Below are 22611 nucleotides of genomic sequence, written 5' to 3' on the forward strand. Positions count from 1 at the left end.
AAAAATAATTTGATGTTGAGTATCTTTTCAGATGTTTTTGGCCTTTATTATTCTAGGAATTATCTCTTCATGGATTTAATTTTCCTCTAGATGTTTTCTGTTATGTATGTTATATAATATGGTTATTAATAAGCACATAGACCTTATAGTCATTATTTTTTATAGGTTGCAAATAATTTACCTAGCATGGTACATCAATTCCTAACTTTCTTATGGTCATTTTTAGAATACAGAAGTTTAAAATTTTTGTGAAGTCAAAATCCTCCTCATGACCTCTCAGTTTTGTCATAATTGGAAATACCTTTTTTCAAAAAAAAAAAACTGTCACACACTTTATGGTTTAATTTTTGAAATGTTAAATTATTCCTAATTCGTTATAAGGCTTAAACTTATTTCCCCTATATGTCAGGTCTGCCTTCCCAAGTTATTTATGGTATAATAGATCTTTTCCCTACTGATTGGAAATGCCACTTTTATTATGTACAAAAATACTTCTCTGTGATTACTCCCATTCTGTTCCAAATGCCTGCTCTTTTGCTCCATGTAGCTACTTCTGCAATTGGGCCCTATATTTGTGCCCAGTGTAAAGAGGCTAACATTTCATTTATAGTAAGAAACATTCTGAAAAACAAGGGTGGAGGGTATTTGATGAGATGAGTGTTGGCAAACAGATATAAGGGACCAGAGCATGAAATCTTCCCAAAGATAAGAACCTCTGGGCAGTAGCAGTGATTCCATCTTCACTCACACTGTCCTTCCTACAGGCTGAGGCGTTGCCACTTCACTTCGCTTAGTGGTGAACATCTCTCATCCGCTCTCCTGTGCAACAGGAGCCTGACACACTTGGATCTGGGGTCAAACTGGCTACAGGATGATGGAGTAAAGCTTCTGTGTGATGCCTTTCAGCATGCAAGCTGTCACCTTCAGGAGCTGGTGTAGGTCTTTTGTGACCTTTCTTTGGGTGCTTTGACTACTGTGAGGGTAGGGGAGATGAGGAAAGAAGGATGAGCTGAGTGTGTGTCAGAGAGAAGAATAAACAGCTGATTCCTTCTCTCTCACCCTGCTTGAGACAAGCTGGGGAAGTATGTTCATCAGATTTTTCTTAAACAGTTAATACATTAATTCAACCTCCCTCAGGGAAGGAGGACCAGAGACAACAGACTGAACAGCCATTTTATATATTTTTTTGGTTGTACCCCAGTGAGTCTACTGTGTGTCCTCTACCTTACATCCATGAGGCAGAAACTGTGCCCTACTAGTTTTTCTTTCAGGTTTATAACTAGGTCAATTTTAAAAAAACAGGAAGGGAATTTTTTTCTTTTTGGAAAGAGTATGTATGCATGAGTGGGGAGGCTAGGACAGAGGCAGAGGTAAAGAATCTCAAGCAGACTCCATGCCACAAGCAGAGCCATACATGGGGCTTGATCTCAGGACCCTGAGATGGTAACCTGAGCCAAAATCAAGAGTCGGATGCTTAATGGACTGAGCCACCTAGGTGCCCACTAGGAAGGGAATTTCTAAAAATGTTCAAAAAGCCACTCATTAAGCAACTGTTTTTATTACTATGTTCTCTTATTCTGTGGGTGGGTATTTACATGTGTGGTATGTGTATATGTAATTGTTATTACTGTATAGATAGGACTTGGAGGTTTCCTTTTCATAGAATAGTATTTCAGAAATATTTAAATACTTATATGCTGTTAACTTATTGGACAAAGCCAGTTACAACGTATTCCACGTATTCTTATAAGACAAAAGTCTCAAGGAGCAAGGAGCGGGACAGAGGCTACTGAGTTACCTAAGCCTTAAAAGATGAAGAGGATTTTGTGGTGTGCAGATACCCTTGGCAGAAGGTAGGAAGAGAGCAGGGACCTGAAGATAGGTGTGGCAGATTTGGAAGGAAAAAAAAAAAAAAAAGATGGGTATGCTTGATGAGTAGGATGGGGATGAAATATGGAAAGTGAACACTTGAGGGCAGATTCTGCATGCTCTCGAATGCCCTATTGAAAGAAATAACTTCTATGTAGTCTGATGCTTCTTGGAAAACAGCACTTTAAGATAGATTCTTGGAAAGTATTTTTATTTCAAAAATATATTAGAAACTAGGGGCGCCTGGGTGGCTCAGTGGGTTGGGCCTCTGCTTTCGGCTCGGGTCATGATCCCAGGGGCCTGGGATCGAGTCCCGAGTTGGACTCTCTGCTCAGCAGGGAGCCTGCTTCTCCTCATCTCTCTCTCTGTCTGTCTCTCTGCCTATTTGTGATCTCTCTCTCTGTCAAATAAATAAATAAAATCTTTAAAAAAAAATATATATATATATATATATATATTAGAAACTAAAAGCACAGAGATCTGTGGGTTCCTTGGGTAAACTTCTATCTATTTTGTTTGTTTGTTTTGAGAGAAAAAAGTGTTTATACCCTTTATTTGGAAACTTGGTGTGTATAAGCTATTTGTGGGAGAAAGCAGCTTTACCCACTGTTTTGTTTTTAGCTCGTTAAGAAATCCCATGTGTTTCTGCTGGTAACGTTAGACATTCCTCTATGTGTCCTGGATTGTGGGGAGAAAAGGGTCAGGAAAAAGGCTTAGATACCTCAGCTTCTCTCCTAGGAATAATTTAATTAAGCTTCACAACTGACAGTCTCACCTGTTTTGTATTTCTTGCAGATTGTTGGGCTGTGTTCTTACTAGTACGTGTTGTCTGGATCTGGCTTCTGCTATTCTGAACAACACACACCTGCGGAGCCTGGACCTTGGACACAATGACCTGCAGGATTATGGAGTAAAAGTTCTGTCTGAGGCTTTGAGACATCCAAACTGCAATATTGAGAGACTTGGGTAAGTTCAGTTTTCCATTAGAAAATAATACCTATTTGGTGGCCTGCATGGCTAGAAGAAATTTAGTACATGAGAAAGGATGATAAATGGGACAGAAGGTAAGTTACTCTCAGAAATGAGAATCTGAATTTCAAATATGTGGATCACTGTGTATTATGTGCTGTTAGTATTGCAGCATAATTCACAATTCATTGTGTCCTCCTTAGTGCCCTGGACAGAGTATGTATTAGTATGTATTAAGTAAATGGTACCTGCTTTAAGGTCTTCCATGTTCTATCATCCTTCAGATATTCCATCTCTCTTTGAATTTTCTAATTAAAGTGAAGATTTGGGGGTACCTGGGTAGCTCAGTTGCTTAACAGCCTGACTCTTGATTTCTGCTCAGGTCATGATCTCAGGGTCTTGACACCAAGCCCACATAAGGCTCCACTCAGGGTGTATGCATGAGCCTGCTTAAGATTCTCTCTATCTCTCCCTCTTCCCTTCCCTCGCCCTCACTTCCCACCCCAGCTTGTGCTAGATCTCACACGTGCACTCTTTCTCGAAAAAAAAGAATTTGCTCATTGTTTTTAATCTAGAGAAATGCTATCTTTGCTGGTTTGTTTTGTTTTTAAGATTTTATTTATCTTAGAGGGAGAGCATGAGCAGGAGAGGGGCAGATGTGAGAGAGAGGGAGATGTGGGGGAGAATCCCAAGCAGATTCCAGGCATTGAGCCTGACACAGGGCTTGAGCTCACAACCCTAAGATCATGACCTGAGCTGAAATCAAGAGTTTGATACTTAACTGAGTCACATAGATACTCCACTATTTATGCTCTTAAGAAGCCTGTGGTCTAATAAAACCTTATCCTATGTTTTGAGTACTTTTTATGTTTAATCATATATTGTTTAGATGTTTTTAAAATCTTGAATGGATATTGTCTAGTATATTTTTACTTAAATAGTGTGATTTATTGATCTCTGGGTCAAGAATTTTGCTCCGTATGTGGGAAACCCAAATATTCTATGTATCCCTGATTCTTACAAGAAAATGCTACTTTACTTTACCGATGTGTCCATTGACTGCTTATATATTTTGATCTCAACAATGACGATACTGTAACTGTTGGGTCTGGAATTTATTTTTATTTTTATTTTTTTAAAGATTTTATTTATTTATTTGACAGACAGAGACCACAACTAGGCAGAAAGACAGGCAGAAAAAGAGGAGGAAGCTGGCTCCCTGCTGAGCAGAAAGCCCGATGCAGGGCTCCATCCCAGGATTCTGGGATCATGACCTGAGCTGAAAGCAGAGGCTTTAACCCACTGAGCCACCCAGGTGCCCCTGGGTCTGGAATTTAGTTTTATCCTGCTTATAAACCTAGTAAACTAGCCTATCCATATTTCCTGGATACTGGCAGGAAACACAGAATCCCATCAGAGACTGAGGACTTTATTACTCCTTGCATGGCAGCATAAGCACTAGTGTTTCTATGTCCATTTCTTTTGCTACCCAAATCCCACTGGGTGGATGTGGACAGCATGGATGGACACCTGCACATGGTAGTGGGTTGCATCCTAGGAGAGAAACATGGAACTTGGGAGACCCATCATTTTATAGCAGGCACTAAGCAAGCCTGCTCTTTGTCCTGGAGGGAGACATTACCTCATCCTTCAACGCTGCTCACAGCATACACACTCTAGAAATGACCCATATGAAGAGTTGTCAGGGTCTTTCAAAAGACCTGAAATATTCATCTCTCCTTTTTCTGCACAGTATAGTCTTGGTTAACTTTCACATGGATATGCCATTCCACTGGCCACTCTCAATCTGACCAACAGAAGCTGGGGCCAAATCTGATTAATTTGTCTCCTACACAGTTTGATTAGGGCCACTATCATTAGCACTCCAAGCATACAATGAGGTCAAATTGCAGTGTTGATTTCAGCTATACCCTCAGCATTCTGTACTCAGCCAACTAAATGAGACTCAGAGAGGACCAACTGCCCTTGTTATCTATTACAACTCATGAAAGGGGGTTTGGGTTGACCTGCTGATCTTGATATCATTGTAATAAAGAGGGGAGCAAAAATTGGCCCAAACCAGTCCCATCCCCAAAAAAGAGAATTCAGTGGTCCATATCTTCACATAAAACAAACATATAGCTGGAGCAAATAATCCTAAAATTAGTATGGAATCAGAAGAGACCCCGAATAGCTAAGGAAATGTTGAAAAAAAAAATAAAACTGGTGGCATCATGTTACCTGATTTCAAGGTTTACTACAAAGCTGTGATCACTAAGACAGCATGGTACTGGCATTAAAATAGACACATAGACCAGTGGAACAGAGTAGAGAGCCCAGATATGGACCCTCAACTCTATGGTCAATTAATCTTCGACAAAACAGGAAAAAATATACAGTGGGAAAAAGACAGTCTCTTCAATAAATGGTGCTGGGAAAACTGGACAGCTATATGTAGAAGAATGAAATTCAACCATTCTCTTACACTGTACACAAAGATAAACTCAAAATGGATAAAAGACCTCAACGTGAGACAGGAATCCATCAGACTCCTAGAGGAGAACATAGGCAGTAATCTCTTCGATATCAGCCACAGCAACTTCTTTCAAGATATGTCTCCAAAGGCAAAGGAAACAAAAGCCAAAATAAACTTTTGGGACTTCATCAAAATCAAAAGCTTCTGCACAGCCAAGGAAGCAGTCTGGAAAACAAAGAGGCAACCCACGGAATGGGAGAAGATATTTGCAAATGACAGTACAGACAAAAGGTTGATATCCAGGATCTATAATGAACTCCTCAAACTCAACACACACAAAACAGATAATCGTATCACAAAATGGGCAGAAGATATGGACAGACACTTCTCCAATGAAGATATAAAAATGGCTATCAGACACATGAAAAAATGTTCATCATCACTAGCCATCAGGGAGATTCAAATTAAAATTACATTGAGATATCACCTTACACCAGTTAGAATGGCCAAAATTAACAAGACAGGAAACAACATGTGTTGGAGGGGATGTGGAGAAAGGGGAACCCTCTTCCACTGTTGGTGGGAATGCAAGTTGGTGCAGCCTCTTTGGAGAACAGTGTGGAGATTTCTCAAGAAATTAAAAATAGAACTTCCCTATGACCCTGCCATTGCACTACTGGGTATTTACCCCAAAGATACAGATGTCGTGAAAAGAAGGGCCATCTGTACCCCAATGTTTATAGCAGCAATGGCCACGGTCGCCAAACTGTGCAAAGAACCAAGATGCCCTTCAACGGACGAATGGATAAGGAAGATGTCCATATACACTATGGAGTATTATGCCTCCATCAGAAAGGATGAATACCCAACTTTTGTAGCAACATGGATGGGAATGGAAGAGATTATGCTGAGTGAAATAAGTCAAGCAGAGAGAGTCAATTATCATATGGTTTACTTATTTGTGTAGTATAACAAATAGCATGGAGGACATGGGGAGTTAGAGAGGAGAAGGGAGTTGGGGGAAATTGGAAGAGGAGGTGAACCATGAGAGACTATGGACTCTGAAAAACAATCTGAGGGTTTTGAAGTTGGGGGGGGGGTGGGAGGTCGGGGTACCAGGTGGTGGGTATTAGAGAGGGCACGGATTGCATGGAGCACTGGGTGTGGTGCAAAAATAATGAATACTGTTATGCTGAAAATAAAAAATAAATTTAAAAAATATATAACCTGAAGAAACACAGCTCACTCCAGTGTGGAATCTGTTCTTCTATTGATCTGGGTCACCATTACAGTGGTTTGGTTATGTCAGGTAGGTAGGCAGTGTCACTAAGTAGTTACAGATGCCTTGTTAGCCATACATGGCATAACTCAGAGCTGTACTGGCATCAGGTGAAGCTTGTGAATTTGTACCAGTCAGACTGAAACAAAGTTGTACTGATTATGTTTGTACCCCTGTGATAGGGGTCCAGGTCTGGGGCTGCCATCGATGACATCAGACATAGCAGAATAGTTAGGACCTGCCATTCCACTTGAGATTTTCTATTTTCATACCATGTGGACAAACTTGGCTACTTAAACAGACCACATCATTTTGCCAGGCAGTAGTGTTGGGTCTAGAGAAGGAAAGGTAGTCATTAATTGTTCTTCCTACTCCCTGAACCTTAAGGTTCTGAGATGTTCCTTCCTTGGGTATTGGGGTCACTGCCCTTCCCCACAGTCATGAAATCAGTGTGTCCCATCCCATTGCCTATAACTTGGCTTTTTCTCCAGTCATCCCCTATAGATCTGCCCTATGTTCATCTGTTTTGTTTCTTAAATTCCACATGAGTGAAATCCTATGGTATTTGTCTGTCTTTGACTGACTTATTTCCCTTAGCATATTACTCTCTAGCTCCATTCACATTGTTGCAAAGGGTTAAATAATATTCTGTGGGGGGAGGGGGATGTGTCTTTATGTATATATGTGTATCACATCTTCATTACCCATTCTTCAGTTGATGGACACTTGGGTTCTTTACATAATTTCACTATTGTTGATAATGCTGCCATAAACACCAAGGCGCATATATCCCTTTGAATCAGTATTTTGGTGATTGATGGATTGTGAGATTTAAAAAAAAAAAAGAGAGAGAGAGAAAGGCAAATATAAAACAACCCTTAATGACAGAGAACAAACCAAGGAATGATGGAGGGAGGTGGGCTAGATGGGTGATGGGTATTAGGAAGGCACTTGTGATGAGCACTAGGTGTTGTATGCAAGTGATGAATCACTAAATTCTACACTTGAAACAAATACTACACTGTATGTTAACTGAAATTTAAATAAAAACTTTAAAAAATGGTTATACACAGACAAAAAAATAAAGATCTGCCAAGTTCATATTTTAAACATTTTCACTATGAAATATAAAATACATACAAACAAGCAAATAAAACTGTTTAAAAAAAAATCATGTGCATAACCTCACCCAAGGTCAATAAACTGAATTCGCCCAGAAAAGTAAATTCCCCTCTCCTCCCTTATAAATTGCTTCTTCCTTCCTCCCCAGGAAGTAAACATTACCCTGATGTTTGTGGCCATCATTTATTTATCCGTACAGGGACTGCAAGTGTATATAGCCCTAAGCAATATGTTGTTGAATTTTGCCAGGTTTTGCATTTTATATACAGGGAATCCTACTCTATATTCTTTTGTGGTTTTTTTTTTTTTTTGCTCATTGTTATGCGTTTGTCATCCAGTTGTTACATGTAGTTGTAGTTAGTTCATTTTTATCACAGTAAAGTATTCCAGTGAATGACTGTACCACAAACTATGTAATAACCATTCTATTATAGGTGGACTTTTGTATTGTTTTCATTTATTTTTTGACCAGTGCTGTTGATGAATATTTCAGTAATGAATTCTAAGGCACATATGTATACATTTATCTAGGGTAAATAGGGATAGATTTATTATATAATGGGGAAAAGATCTTTAAATTTACCAGATATTATCAAAAAGACTGTACTAATTTATTCTGCCCCGGTGGTGTGTGATAGTTCCTGTTCTCTGTTCTTGCCATTTTGTCTGATTTTATTTTTAAAGTTTAGGTAATTAGGTGTGTGTTTTAGCATCTTTGGTTTCAATATGTGTCTGGTTAGAGGTTTGATACTTTTTCAGATGCTTAAAAGCCATTTGTATTTCCTCTTTTGTCAAGTTATTTTTCCATGTGTTTTGTTCATTCTTCTATTTGGTGAGGCATTTTTGGCCTTACTGATTTGTAGGGGTTTTTTTTCCCCTCCAGTATACTCTGGTTATGAGCCCTTGTCACTTACATATGTGACAATAACTTGGGCTTTTCTTTCCACGCTGTATGGTGTCTTTTATGGAAATGAAGAACTTAATTGTTAACATCAGATTATTCTTTTATTGTTAGTGCTTTTTGTAATTGTTCAGGACATTTTTCCGACACTGAAAAATTCTAAATTTGAATTCAGGATTCTGAAGACCTTCTTCTATTTTCTAAATGTAAAAGGCAACTTATGAAGCATTTGAGTTGTTTTTTTTTAAGATTTTATTTATTTATTTGATAGAGATCAGTAGGCAGAGAGGCAGGCAGAGAGAGATGGAGAAGCAGGCACCTTGCTTGTGGAGCAGAGAGCCCGATGCGGGGCTCGATCCCAGGACCATGACCTGAGCCGAGGGCAGAGGCCTAACCCACTGAGCTACCCGGGCGCCCCAGCATTTGAGATTTTAAAAGATGGTTGGAGGTCAGTCTGGTTTAATATTTTTTCTATGTGGATACATCTTTTCTGGAAAAATTTAATGACTCTCTTTCTTTCCTCACTGTTTGGCAGGGCCACCTTTGTTATAAATCAGTACATTGGTGCATGGGTCTGTTGCTGGGTTCTCCCTTCGCATTTCCAAACAAAAGTTTAAATATTGGCTTACCAAGTTACACACACGTGCACATGAGCCTCCCCATGTATCCATGCCTACACATAAAGGTGGCATTTTGATTGGAATTGTATTGAACCTATCAATTATGATAGATCCTTATTTACTTAGCTATATCAATAAAGCTTAGTAATTTTTCCTGTAGTGGCCCTCTATTTTGCTGTTTAACTTTATTTCTAAGTACTTGTTATGTTGCAATAGTATTTGGAAAAGGGTATTTTTTTTTTAACGGTTTAATTATTTGACAGAGAGCACAAACAGGAGGAGTGGCAGGCAGAGGCAGAGGGAGAAGCAGTCTCCCCACTGAGCAAGGAGCCCTATGCAGGGCTCCATCCCAGGACCCTGTGATTATGACCTGAGGCAACGGCAGATGCTTAACCCACTGAGCCACCCAGGTTCCCCAGAAATGGGTATTTTTGTTATTTTTTCATTTTATTTATTCCTTACAGATAGAAACACAGTTGGGTTTTTGTATATTAATTTCACATCCAGTAACTTATCACATCCTGCAGTTAATTATAATTGCTTATTCGTATTTGTTTGGATCTTCTAGGTAGAGTCCTCTCTTTTGAGAATAACAGGGTTTTGGGTTTTTTTTTCCCCCTTTTCTATTCTTTTCCTTTTTCCTTCTTACTGCCTTAGTATCTTGTAAGACATGTGATAGAATGTCTGGAGATACTGGGCTTCCCTGTGTTATTTTCAGTGTCAAAAGCAAAATTTGTCAAAATTTCAATGCTTCTCTTTTATTAATTTAAGAAGGTTCCTATCTTTAGTTTGCTAAGAATTTTTTATTTTCTTTCTGAATTATGAATACATGTTGAGATTTATGAAATGTGTCAATTATGGTAAATCACACTGATTTTTATTATATATATTAGAATGGGGGTGGGAGGCTCAAAACCAACTTGGTCATGGTATCTCATATACTTCGTGCACTTCATTTTGTTGATAGAGGACTATTTTAACATCTGTGTTTATAATGGAGATTAAGTTATAATTTTCTTATGCAGTTCCCATCAAGTTTTGGTATCTAGATTACAGTATTTTCAAAAAATGAGTTTGTGAGTAATCCTTCTTTCTTTTTCTGAGGAGGGTTTGTGTAAGATTAGAATCATTTCTTCCTTGAACTTTGTAGAAATTTCTGATGAAGCTATATGATCTGGAATTTCCTTTGTGTGGAGATTTGACTTGTGATTCAATTTTTAAAATGATCACACATTTATGTAAGTTTCCTCTTACTGAGTAATTTTTGGTAAAATCATTCCTATGATTTTATCCATTTCAGCTAAATTTTTAAATCTCTTGGCAAGTGTCTGATATTTTATTGTCTGTTCGACTTCTGATCATCTCCAGTGATTTAGACATCTGCTGATATCTCTTTTCCTGATATTGGCAGTTTCATCTTTTTCTCATTTTACTTTTCAAAGAATACAGCATTTATTTTCTCTATGTATATATTTTTTCCTTAATTATTTGATCTTATTTCTCCTTTTGATTTTATTTTACCTTTAAAAAATTTTTTTTTACATATTTACCAGAGAGAGTGCACATGCATGCATGTGTGCCCTGGAGAGCAGAAGCAGGGGAAATGGCAGGCAGAGGAAGAAGCAGGCCCTCTGCTGAGCAAGGAACCAGGTGTAGGACTTGATCTTAGGACCCTGGGGCTGTGACCCTAGCCAAAGATACTTAACCAACTGAGCCACCCAAGCATCCCTATTTTACTGTTCTTAAATTCTTGAGCTGGATGCTTAGCTCATAAATATTTCCTCCTTTTCCAACACAAAGGTATGACTTTTCCTTTAAATCACTGCATTAACTCCATCCTGTAATTGATATTAAATGTAGCATTTGTTATTTTTGAGTCTTAAATATGTAACTTCCCTCATGACTTTTTTTCTTCAATCCATTGGTTATTTTAAAGTGTATTCCTTAATTTTCAAACATGAAAGGGGTTTCTTGTCATCTTTTCATATTTAATCTCTAGGATTGTGTTCTAAGAACATATTTTGCATGATTACAGTTTTTTAAAAATTGTTATTTGCTTCACAACCCAGTATATAGTCCATTTTTTAGACATGTACCATAACACACTTAATATGAAGAGTTGTTGGTTGCTGTATTGTATGAGTTAAGATTGCTAATTCTGCTATTTAAATCATCCATATTTTTAGTGATTTTTTTGTCTTTCAGTTTGTCATTCTGTTAGTTTTAGTTTTCTATATTTTGAGAACATTATAAGTGACTGCAAATATAGAATGATTGTTTCCTGATGAATTCTTGAAATCTTTTATGTCTCATAGTGCTTTTTACCCTATGGTTTATTTTGAGTGATATTTATCTTACGTCATAAATAGTGGGAGTGTTGCTCTACCACATTAATGCCAGTTCCATCTAGGCAGTAATTTAATTTTTTTTAATACTCTGCACCTATATAGGCACTCAATTGTTGAATGGCTCAATAAACATAGGTGAAAATTAAATTTAGTTGGTTAGGGACATCATCATGTGTAAAAGTTTGAATTTAACATACTTCCTCAGTTCGTGGTTTATGCAAGGATCCTCCAATGACTACTGGTTGGCTAGTTGGTTAATTTATCTTCTTTAAACTAGTCTCCTTCCCATGTATAGGCATCTGGTCTACTGTGTTTGAAATATGCCATAGAATTGTGAGTATCTTTGTAAAAGATGTAATGTTTTTTGGTGTATTCATTTTTACTTGCATAAATGATGTGGTGCTAAGAGACCTCATTATATACCCTGCTTTTGAAATACTCAATATCATATTTTAAAAGTCCACTTATATATCTATATGTTTTTAAATTTTATTTATTTATTTGACAGAGGGAGAGCAATCACAAGTAGGCAGAGCAGCAGGCACAGAGAGGGGGAAGCAGGCTCCCCGCTGAGCAGAAAGGCTGATGCAGGGCTGATCCCAGGACCCTGAGATCATGACCTGGGCAGAAGTCCACCTGAGCCACTCAGGTGCCCCAGTGTATCTATATTTTTAATGATGATAAAAGATTCAACTGTATCAGCTTTTCTTAGTCTGCTTCCCTATTTATTCCCTGGACTATAATTATGAACTTGTAATTTATGATTTAGGAAGGAATATATTCAGTCTATAAATATCTAGTAATAATGAATATTGTAAGTATTTAACAGTCTTTGAATCATTTGTCTAATTGTGCCCCCTCTTTTTTTTTTTTTTTTTTCTTTTTTAAGCTTCTGGAGTCGTCCTACACTCCCAGCTCACAGACGTCTTATGTGCTTGCTGTCTGGAGTAAAATTAATTTTATCTTTAGTCTCTCTTCCCTTCAGGTTGGAATATTGTGGTTTGACCTCCCTGTGTTGTCAGGATCTCTCCTCTGTTCTTAGAAGCAACCAAAACCTGATAAAAATAAACCTGAGACAGAATACTTTAGGGCACGAAGGAGTGATGAAGTTATGTGAAGTCTTGAGGTCTCCTGAATGTAAACTGAAAGTTCTAGGGTAAGTCTTCACTGGCTTCTCAGGGCAAAAGTTTCTTGTAACCAGGGATTGGGGAAGCTACTTATTTATTGCAGGCCTAAGGATCAACCTGATCGTGGATCCCTATGTATTTTGGAGGCCCTTACTTGTTTTTCTCCTATAGGACATTCAATTTTGAGACATACTATAGCAAAGTAGTAATAGCCGAGAACTGTAAAGCCAGACTACCTGAGTTTGAAATCTAGCTGAAACTTAATAGATACTTGAACTTATACTAGTTTCCAATCTGTGTTTTGGTTTCCTTATCTATAAAAATGGGTGAAATAATAATATCTACCCATGGTTTATTGTGAGGATCGATCAGCCAAGTCAGTAAGGCAGTAGAGGTGTCCCCCTACTATCTGAAGGTAGAGTGTTCCTATGAAAACTTTCACAAGCCAAAATGGTATAAATCTGATGCAGTTACCATTAATTTATATGGAAAAATTTTTGAGCATTCCTGGACCCAAAAAAATAACCTCTTCTAGGCTTTTCTGATACCTTAGGACATATGCACAAAATAAATTGATATGAAGCACAGATACCCACAGGCACAGTTCAAAGCTATGATGGCTTGGTGCTGAGGTGCACTGTAGATCCCAGGGAAGGAGATTGGAGAGGCTGCTATTGCTGCTTGGGTTCCTGCTGCCTCTGTAATGGCTTGCTGCAACCCAAATGCCAAATGCTATTTTTGCTTTTTACCTATGTGTGTGTGTGTTTAAAGCAAAAATCTTTTAACTTCCTTCAGTTATCAAAAACAGGTGCTAATGTAGCTCTCTCATAAAGGTGATGTGGTATAGCCATGACCTTTGCAAAAGCAGAGGTATGGTATCTATATTGAGAACTGTGCATATAACACCTAACAGTGTTATATGTTAGCTATTGTCCTCATTAGTAGTACTGTTTTGCTTGAGTAGAAAAAAGCTCTTGGGAGGATTCTCTTAAATTTTAACCTATTTCTATTTCCGCTCTATATTCCATTTTCGTTCGCCTGCTATGTTCCCTTGGTATATCACTCACAGGTGATATACCTGTGTATATTCCTTGCCCCATTCCCCATGTTTGTCTCTACATCAACAGTCTTTCTCTGAAAAACAAATTCTTCAGAGAAATTACAGGACTGTGGAAAAACTGAGTACAAGAAGAGATATTCCCTTGTTTTCTCAGGGTGTGCAAAGAGGCGTTTGATGAGGAAGCCCGGAAACTTCTGGAAGCTGTGCAAGTTAGCAACCCACACCTTATCATTAAGCATGACTATACTGATCACAATGATGAAGATGGTTCCTGGTGGCGCTGTACCTGATTTAAAGAACCTAATGTTCTTTTAAAAAGTGAAATAAAGGCCTCAGAGTGACAAGGTTTGGGGGCTCTTAGCTTTAGATGCTTTGTGCCCAGTTGGTGTTTGATGTCTGTTAGATGTAGGTGAGTCATTTCTCTGTAAAGTATCTGTTCTACTTCACATGGGGTTTGAGAGGCTAAAATAAAATGAAAAACATAAGCTCTGTGAAAGGTATAACATGTTTTAAATTGAATGTAGAGCTTAAGAATTCAGATGTGAGAAGCCTAGAAATGAGACTGGAGCACCACGCCAGGGTAGATTATGTCAGAGCATCTGATTTCCTCTCTCTCCCTTGCCCAGATGGCTTCCTTCACAGCCTCACCATCTCTGGCACGTTTTACTGGCAAGTTTTGTGTTCCTGGAACCACTGGGTCTATATCACTTGGGTGTTTCTTAGAATCCAGATTCTTGGGCCCCACATCAGACTTACTGAATCAAAATACCTGGATGAAGGTCCTAGGAACTGGCATTTTAAATTATTTCCCAGGCAGCTTTTAGGTACATTACTATTTGAGAATGGCTGGTTTCTCAATTGAAATGGGAGTCTACTTCCTCAGTGAACATTATCTGTAGCCTGTTATGAAGATATAAGTAGATATAGGATTATTGGGATTAGACCTATTCCTCCATTTCACATTTGACAATCCCAAATGTGAAATCTGACACAGTAACATTTTCTGTGAAAGACTGTTTAAACCTTTTCAGAGCATCACCGAGGAAGGTGATTTTACTATTTTCTCTTATAAGGCTATAAAACTTTAATAGTAGAAGATAGCACTGCAAGGAAATTCACAGTCATATTATTTATGAATATATATGCATAAATATGAATATTTGAAAATTCCAAAATTGAATTTAAATATATCATGAATTAGGGGGGCCTTCCTGGCTCAGCTGATACAGCATGTCACTCTTGATCTCCAGGTTGTGAGTCTGAACCCCATGTTGGGTGTAGAGATAACTTAAATATAACATTTTAAATATACACTGTAAATATAATATGACTTACAACAGAAGTACAAAAAGACAAATATTAGGAATGTTGTAATTTATGTTATTGATTGATGGAGGAAGGCTAAATAATCACTTCAGCATATGTTGATAAGGCATTTAACAAAACTGTTTTTTGGTCAGGTACTTATTTCAAAACATAAGGAATTTTTACCATGTACTACTAACAGTATACTAGAACCACAGTCATCTGAATTTTGGAAACACACCTGGTGTCACTGCTATCAGATAATCCATGGGCCAGGATTGGGGAGTGAAGGCAGATGGGGCTGGGGCCAACCTTGTGCAAGTGCAAGGTCAGACACTGTCTTTAAAGAATTTATAGTCATTTATGGATATTTTGCATTAATGTTGACTTAAAAGATATTCCACTAAAATGTTTATCTTGATTCTTGTGTCTTTCCCTATCTCCTTAAAGTTGTGCATCCCCCAAGTTACCCCCCTCATCCTAAATCCAGCCCTGGAGAATAGAGTTTGCAATTTCAAATAGTGTAGTTACAGGGTCAAAAAGGATAGTCAAAGATTGAAATAGGGTGATCAAAATAAACTTTGGCTTTGTTGGATTTTTTTTTATTCTTTACATTTTCTTTTTTAAGTAAGTTTATTTCATAAATTCTTATTTGTTATTATTTGAATTTATTCTCACAGTATGCTAACTCCTTAAGTTAGATTCTTACTGATTTCTAGCCTTTTTATTATAAGTATTAAAGTATAAATTTCCCTTTATTTATATTTTAGCTGAATTCCTATGCTTGAATACGGAGTTATTTTCAGTAGCCTTCATGTCCAAATGTTTTCTTACAGTGGGATTTTTTTTCTGTGATCCATATGTCAAATAGAAGTATTTGTAATTTCCAGACTTTAAGGGTTTGTAAAGTTATCTTTGTTGGGGTGCCTGGGTGGCTCATTTAAGTGTCTGCTTTCTGCTCGGGTCATGATCCTGGGGTCCTGGGGTTCTGGGACCTAGCCCGGCATCACAGTGGGTTCCCTGATCAGCAGGAGGCCTGCTTCTCCTTCCCCTCCCCCTTTGGGATTATCTTTTAATCATACAGAATATTTGCACTGCTAGCTCACAAGAATCATTTACATTGCTATCAGTTTTCTACAAAATAATCTCTATACCCTTCGTTGTGAATCTCCTGATCAAATACCAAATCAAGAATCAACTGTTTTTTTTTTTTTTAAAGATTTTATTTATTTATTTGACAGAGAGAGATCACAAGCAGACAGAGAGGCAGGCAGAGAGAGAGAGAAGGAAGCAGGCTCCCGGCTGAGCAGAGAGCCCGATGCGGGGCTCGATCCCAGGACCCTGGGATCATGACCTGAGCCGAAGGCAGTGGCTTAACCCACTGAGCCACCCAGGCACCCCAAGAATCAACTGTTAAATTTTTTAATATGCCTCAGTTTATCTTCTTTTTTAAGAGCTTATTTGAGGGGGAAATTAATTTGAACTATGTAGCATCAAACAAAGTGGCTGGAAGGGCTCCACCCAAAAACAGGAGGAAGTCTTTTAATAAAGATGTGAAAGCAAAAATATTATTTGAATGGCAATAACTTAAGCATTATAAGCTTTCTTGGAAAAGGCCAGTTGGCTATTTGTGATTGGTTGTCCTTAGGTTTCAATTCAACCTTGAGACACTTACAGATTTATGTTTTGATTTGCTTGGATATTGTCATGAGCATGTTATGAAGGCGCACACAGGAGTCTTTCCACAGTCTTAAAGTTAACATAATTATAAAGCAGGTTCAGGATTCCAAACTCAGTGACATTTCACCATGTGATTAACGGGCTTCCTATATGGCACACAAAGTAATGCACAAGACAAGTCCTATGACAAACTAAACAGGACAGGGGGTAGGAGGTTAACAAACCAAATGTGAAATCATCACATTGTTAAGTCCTTGGCCCCATGTAAGTGGGTTCTCAGGACTCAGTGCTTATGTTCAAAGGTGAAGGATCCCTGTTCTTTGCAAAGATCAATCAGGGAGAGCCTTCTGTAGTTGCTGCCTTTGAGAAGTAATCAGGCATAAAGCAGTCATTGCTTGGAGAGTCTTAACAGTTTGCTGCAAAAAATCCCACTTTGTTAAAGGATTAACAAAGACAGTCTTGGGCCCCCACTTTTCTGTGGGTTATAAGTTGAGTGTGTCATCAACTGGTGCTGGTCTTGGTGGTATCTGGTCCCTGCTGAAATGCCCTAGGTGCTTGTGTCACTGCTTAACACAAACCACTGCTCAATATGAGTGATGGCATCTTGCTCGCTATAGTAGGCTGCTATATCAGAAGCATTATGATTTTCATACTTGAGTAACCTTTAACATGGAGGCTAAAAGATATTTATGTCTCACTATCACCTCTGAATCTTGGTCTAGGAGCTAATGAACTTTAGGGAGGGAGGTGTAGAAAAAGGACAACAGTCTTCACCCAACCATACTACTGTTGTTTATAATAGATTTCAGTCTTCAAGCTTCCTGTCTCACAGCTCTAGAAATTTCCTAAGAAAACCTTTGGAATTTTCTAAGCGGGAAGATCAATGGGCTTATCTTTTGTCATACTATTTGGTCTTCTGTTCTCAGTTCCTGAAATTGCCTCAGAGCTATAAAAATGAAATGGGTGTCTTGTTATTCATAACGAGCCTCTTCCAATGACAAGTTTATGTTAATGAGGTGACCTTTGGAAATCCCCAGAGGATGAGGGCCAGGCTGCCTGGGGAGCCAACCTTGATTTGAAGGTTAGAATTTTCAGTCACAGCACCTGATGGGGCTGGTGCTGGTGGAGTGGGGGGGGGGGCTGTTGTAGGTTGAATCCCCCCAATAGCCAGTGATTTAATCAATCATGCCTATGTAATGGAGCCTCCATAAAAACCCAAGAGTGTTTGTAGAACTTCCAGGATGGTGAACCAGCACATTTGAACCCGCTAGTCCCCAAACTCCATGGGACAGAAGCTCCTGCTTTTAGGGACCTTGCCCTACATATCTCTTCATCTGGCTATTCATATACTTCTGTTGTATTGTAATGATCCAGTAATAGTGATGTCAAGAACAAAGGTAGAAAAATTAAACTTCCTTACAACTTACAGCCCATTGACAAGTAATTGGTACAGGCAGAGTGATCTTCCTCATTGCTTAGCTGCCTCAATGTTAATACTTTGTAGAGGCAAAAGGCAACCATAGCTTGACGCTTGACATTAGCTTGACCTCCAGGATCCCATAAAAATCCCTTTGGAAACTTCCTTTATTTCTACCTTGTCCCCTCACTCCCAAGATATGTTAGCAGTCATCCTTCAAGCATATGGCCCACTGATAAACTTCTGAAGGGTCTCATAATTAGTTTTACTAAATAGTAATAAATGACCTTTTCCTAACAACAGCTAGCCCTCCAAGGTCCCAGAAACCTTGTTATCACCAATCACCTCCTTACTTGAAAGTATATAATCAGCCATTCCTCACAACCCATTGCTGCTCTTTCTGCCCACAGTTCCTGTCTTTGGGATTTAATAAAAACACCCTTTTTGCACCAAAGATGTGTCAAGAATTCTTTCTTGACTCTTCAGTCCCAAACCCCAGCATTTCATATCCATAAGTATATTAATTTCCTGAGTCTGTGAACCACTCTAGCAAGTTAATCGAACCCAAGGAGGGGGTGTTACCAAATAGTATTTGATGTTACCAAACTATCACAGGCACAAACCCAGAAAAGGAATGAGTGAGACTCGGCCTGCTGCTACACCCAGCTGGTCCCTTACAGGGAATCTCAAGCTGGCTGCACACATCGAAAGCATGGTTCCTGGCTGGGTTTGCCAACACTGTTGCTGAACAAACTCTGATAAACTTGTCCTAAGATAAGTCAGTAACTCAAGAAACAAGGGTTAAGAAGAGAAAGGGAGAAATTTATTTTGGGTGGCAGCACCTGAGGGAGGTGACAGGCTTAAGCCGTAACAACTACCTCTCCAACAGTAAGATAGACACCTAGAGTTTTGCAGACACTTTTGGGGTTGGGGCGTACCTGAAAGAGAGCAGGCAGAGAGCACATGATCAGGGGTGGGGGTCAGTATATGTTCAGCCCATGATCTTGGGCAGTGAAGGGGACGTGTGGCATGTGATCCTCTAGGCATGCTATTACTATCAGGGGTTTTCTGGTCTGGCCATTGGAATGTTCCAGTTATTGTCAGTACCTCAGAAAGTGCAATAAGAAATAATTGTTGGGGTCTGTAGTTGAGGAAGAGGGGTCGTTAACAGACTAATTTATGTTCGAAGTGTAGATTAACAACCTGGACTTAGAATTGGCATCTGATATGGGGGCAGTCTTGTGGGACTCAGTTCTTATTAACCTGTGGAATGTGATGCTATTTCTAGGTAGGTAGTGTCCAAATTGAGTGAATTTATAGGATATTCAGTCAATGTCTCAGGAGAATTAATAAGTGGCGTGGGAAAAACACATGGTACCTTAACATGGTCAATATACTTTTTTTTCCTTTATATTTTATTTATTTGATAGAGATGGCAAGAGAGGGAACACAAGCAGAAGGAGTGGGAGAGGGAGAAGCAGGCTTCCTGCTGAGCAGGGATCCTGATGCAGGGCTTGATCCCAGAACCCTTTCCGGGATCATGACCTGAGCCGAAGACAGATGCTTAATGACTAAGCCACCCAGACACCCCAGTATACTTCTTTAGGAGTGAAAGAAAGGGAAAACTAGATTAAAAAGATATGTTCTTTCCAGGCTAATTAGTATATGTCATTTCCTGTCTAGTCTCTCGGCTTCTCCCTTATTGCATTCTACTCTGTCTTCTACACCAAAGTAGCTTTCTTTTTTTTTTTTTAAAGATTTTATTTATTTATTTGACAGACAGAGATCACAAGGAGGCAGAGAGGCAGGCAGAGAGAGAGGAGGAAGCAGGCTCACTGCTGAGCAGAGAGCCCGATGTGGAGCTCGATCCCAGGACCCCGGGATCCTCTAGGATCATGACCCAAGCCGAAGGCAGAGGCTTTAACCCACTGAGCCACCCAGGCGCCCCCAAAGTAGCTTTCTTTAAAAACAAAACAGAAAACTATTTTCAAGTCTCTTTTCCCTCTCCTTCCACCTCTACTACTTTACATTCAGTTTCAGCTCTTGACCCCCAAATAGTGTAAACCATTGACAATGTTATTTCAAACAGAATACTGTGTTCAGCTTATGATTTTGTCCCCACTGCCTTTTGCACATATCATTCCCACTAATATTTTTGTCTTCACTCCTTCATTTTTTAAATCATAGGTCCTTTACCAGAAGATAAGTTCTAAGAATAGATTAAAAGGAGGAAACTAGCCGGTTCCATTATACCAATAGAAGGAAGAACTCATATATTGTCAATATTTTTGTCTTTCAGATGTAATTGTTTAATTAAACAGCCTTCTTTCCTATTTGTCTTCACCGCAGAATCTTCGATACCTAGGACAGTGCCTGCCCTATCAGAAGTGTCCAATAAGTATTTGTTGAATAAATGAAAGGGTATGTGAATCATGTGAGGGCTGGATCAAATTATCCTTATTGAAAAGGCAGCATAATTTGGGCACTTGGGTGGCTCAGTCAGTTAAATATCTGATTCTTGGTTTTGGCTCAAGTCATGATTTCAGGGGTCCTAGAATTGAGCCCTGCACTGGGTTCTCAGCTTGAAGATTCCTTCTCTCTGCCTCTCCCCGCCACTCACACACTCATGCACTCTCTCCAAAATAAATTTTTTTAAAAGATTTTATGTATTTATTTGACAGAGATCACAAGTAAGCAGAGAGGCAGGCAGAGAGAGAGGAAGGGAAGCAGGCTCCCTGCCAAGCAGAGAGCCCGATGCAGGACTCGATCCCAGGACCCTGAGATCATGACCTGAGCCGAAGGCAGTGGCGTAACCCACTGAGCCACCCAGGCGCCCTCCAAAATAAATTTTTAATAATAACAAAAAACAGTGTTTTTGTTCCACTTTTCAATATGTCACTCTCCCTTCTCACCAAACAACAAAGTGATTTCTTCTCAATTCCCTGAATGTCGCAAGTTTTTCACCACCAGTCCTTTGCACTGGTGATCTGTTCTGTCCCCTCGGCTCTTCCACAGGACTGACTCAAGGATCTTTGCACTGCAGTTTAAATATCCCTTGTCAAGGATTTGGTTAAGTACTGTTATCTGAAATATCACTGCCTGCCCCCTTTTACTAACAGAGCATAGGTGGTTTTTTTTCCTACAGCTTCTCAAAGATTTTCTTATTGTCTGTTTTCATTAACACAGTGTAAGTTCAGCAAGAGCAGGAACTATGGCTCTTTCCTTAACTGTTGTATTTCCAGCCCACAGCACAGTGTCACCCAGTGTGGGCTCTGAACGAACAAACGAATGAATGAATGAAAGCAAAAATATCCCACTACTCCTGAAGGCAGCTGTATTACTTGCCAACTTACTAGCAACTCAGTGAAATTGTGACTCCCACAGTTTGGGAATTCCCAGCTTTTTGGAAACTCCTGGATTTGCAACCCCTGAATTCCAACTCTGGTAGGGAGGAGGGCACTTATTTCCAGTTGGCTTTTGTGAATCACTAAGTGCAGTGAATCTGCCCTCAGGTCCTGGGACAAAGCCTGGAAGGCCCAGGAGATTCCTGCGGAGTGTCTGCTGTTGTGGTGGAGAGGGGAGAAGGCGAGCTCAGCAGGGTAGGGAAGGCAGAGCAGAGTGCACAGATGAGACAGGGGCCTGGTACTGTTGGAGGGCTTAGCTTTTGGTGGTTCAGGGCGCGGGGGCGGTCCTGATCAGGCTTGCAGGGAGCAGAACTTGCAGCCTGTGTAGTCCACTCCTGGAGCTTGTGTCGCTGAGATAGACACCCTCAGAACCTGGCTTGGGGTGCACAGTTCACAGCATGGATGTTCTTGGAAAGGAAGGACCTCAACCTTGGCCTCCAAAGACCAAGAAAACAGGACCCTGGACAGCGCTTAGAATCCACAAAGGCAGGGCTTGCGTTACTTTGGATCTTTTCCACTGGGGCAATTTTGCCACTCATAATAAAGCTGAGATCCCAATCTGTGGGGCCACTATCCTAAAGTTGGGCAGAAATGGATTTCCCAAAAATGGACACCTGTTATTCACCGAAATAATATAAATTTCTTTGAAACAGGAGGAACATAAAAAAAAAACAGTCTTTTGGTCATATTATTTGAATAAATCAGGGGATACTAATAGATATGAAAAGTACAAAGGTGGTAGCCAGGGGCCGGAGGGAATGTGGAGTTAATGGGTACAGTCTCAGTTTTGCTAAGATGAAAATAATTCTAAGATTGGTTTCACAATGTGAATATACTCAATGCTACTGTAAAGAGAAACTCTTTTTTTTTTAAGGTTTTTATTTATTTCTTGGGCAGACAGAGATCACAAGTAGGCAGACACCCAGAGGGGCGGGGGGGGCGTGGAAAGCAGGCTCCCCACTAAGCAGAGAGCCCGATGTGGGGCTTGACCCCAGAACCCTGGGATCATGGGCTGAGCCAAAGGCAGAGGCTTT

General features: G+C 39.5%; 1 long non-coding RNA gene across 1 annotated transcript in view; it reads right to left on the reverse strand.

Annotated features, from left to right (window-relative positions):
• Window positions 1-2679: 2679 nt before the first annotated feature.
• Window positions 2680-22611, reverse strand: part of LOC309858290 — a 29190-nt gene continuing 9258 nt past the window's right edge. Inside the window, exon 3 of the long non-coding RNA XR_014308126.1 lies at window positions 2680-2764. This is a non-coding gene — a long non-coding RNA (uncharacterized lncRNA). The remainder of the gene's footprint in view (window positions 2765-22611) is intronic.

This window comes from Mustela nivalis (assembly GCF_964662115.1).
Source record: "Mustela nivalis genome assembly, contig: HAP1_SCAFFOLD_2138, whole genome shotgun sequence".
In the NCBI taxonomy this organism is placed as follows: Eukaryota; Metazoa; Chordata; class Mammalia; order Carnivora; family Mustelidae; genus Mustela; species Mustela nivalis.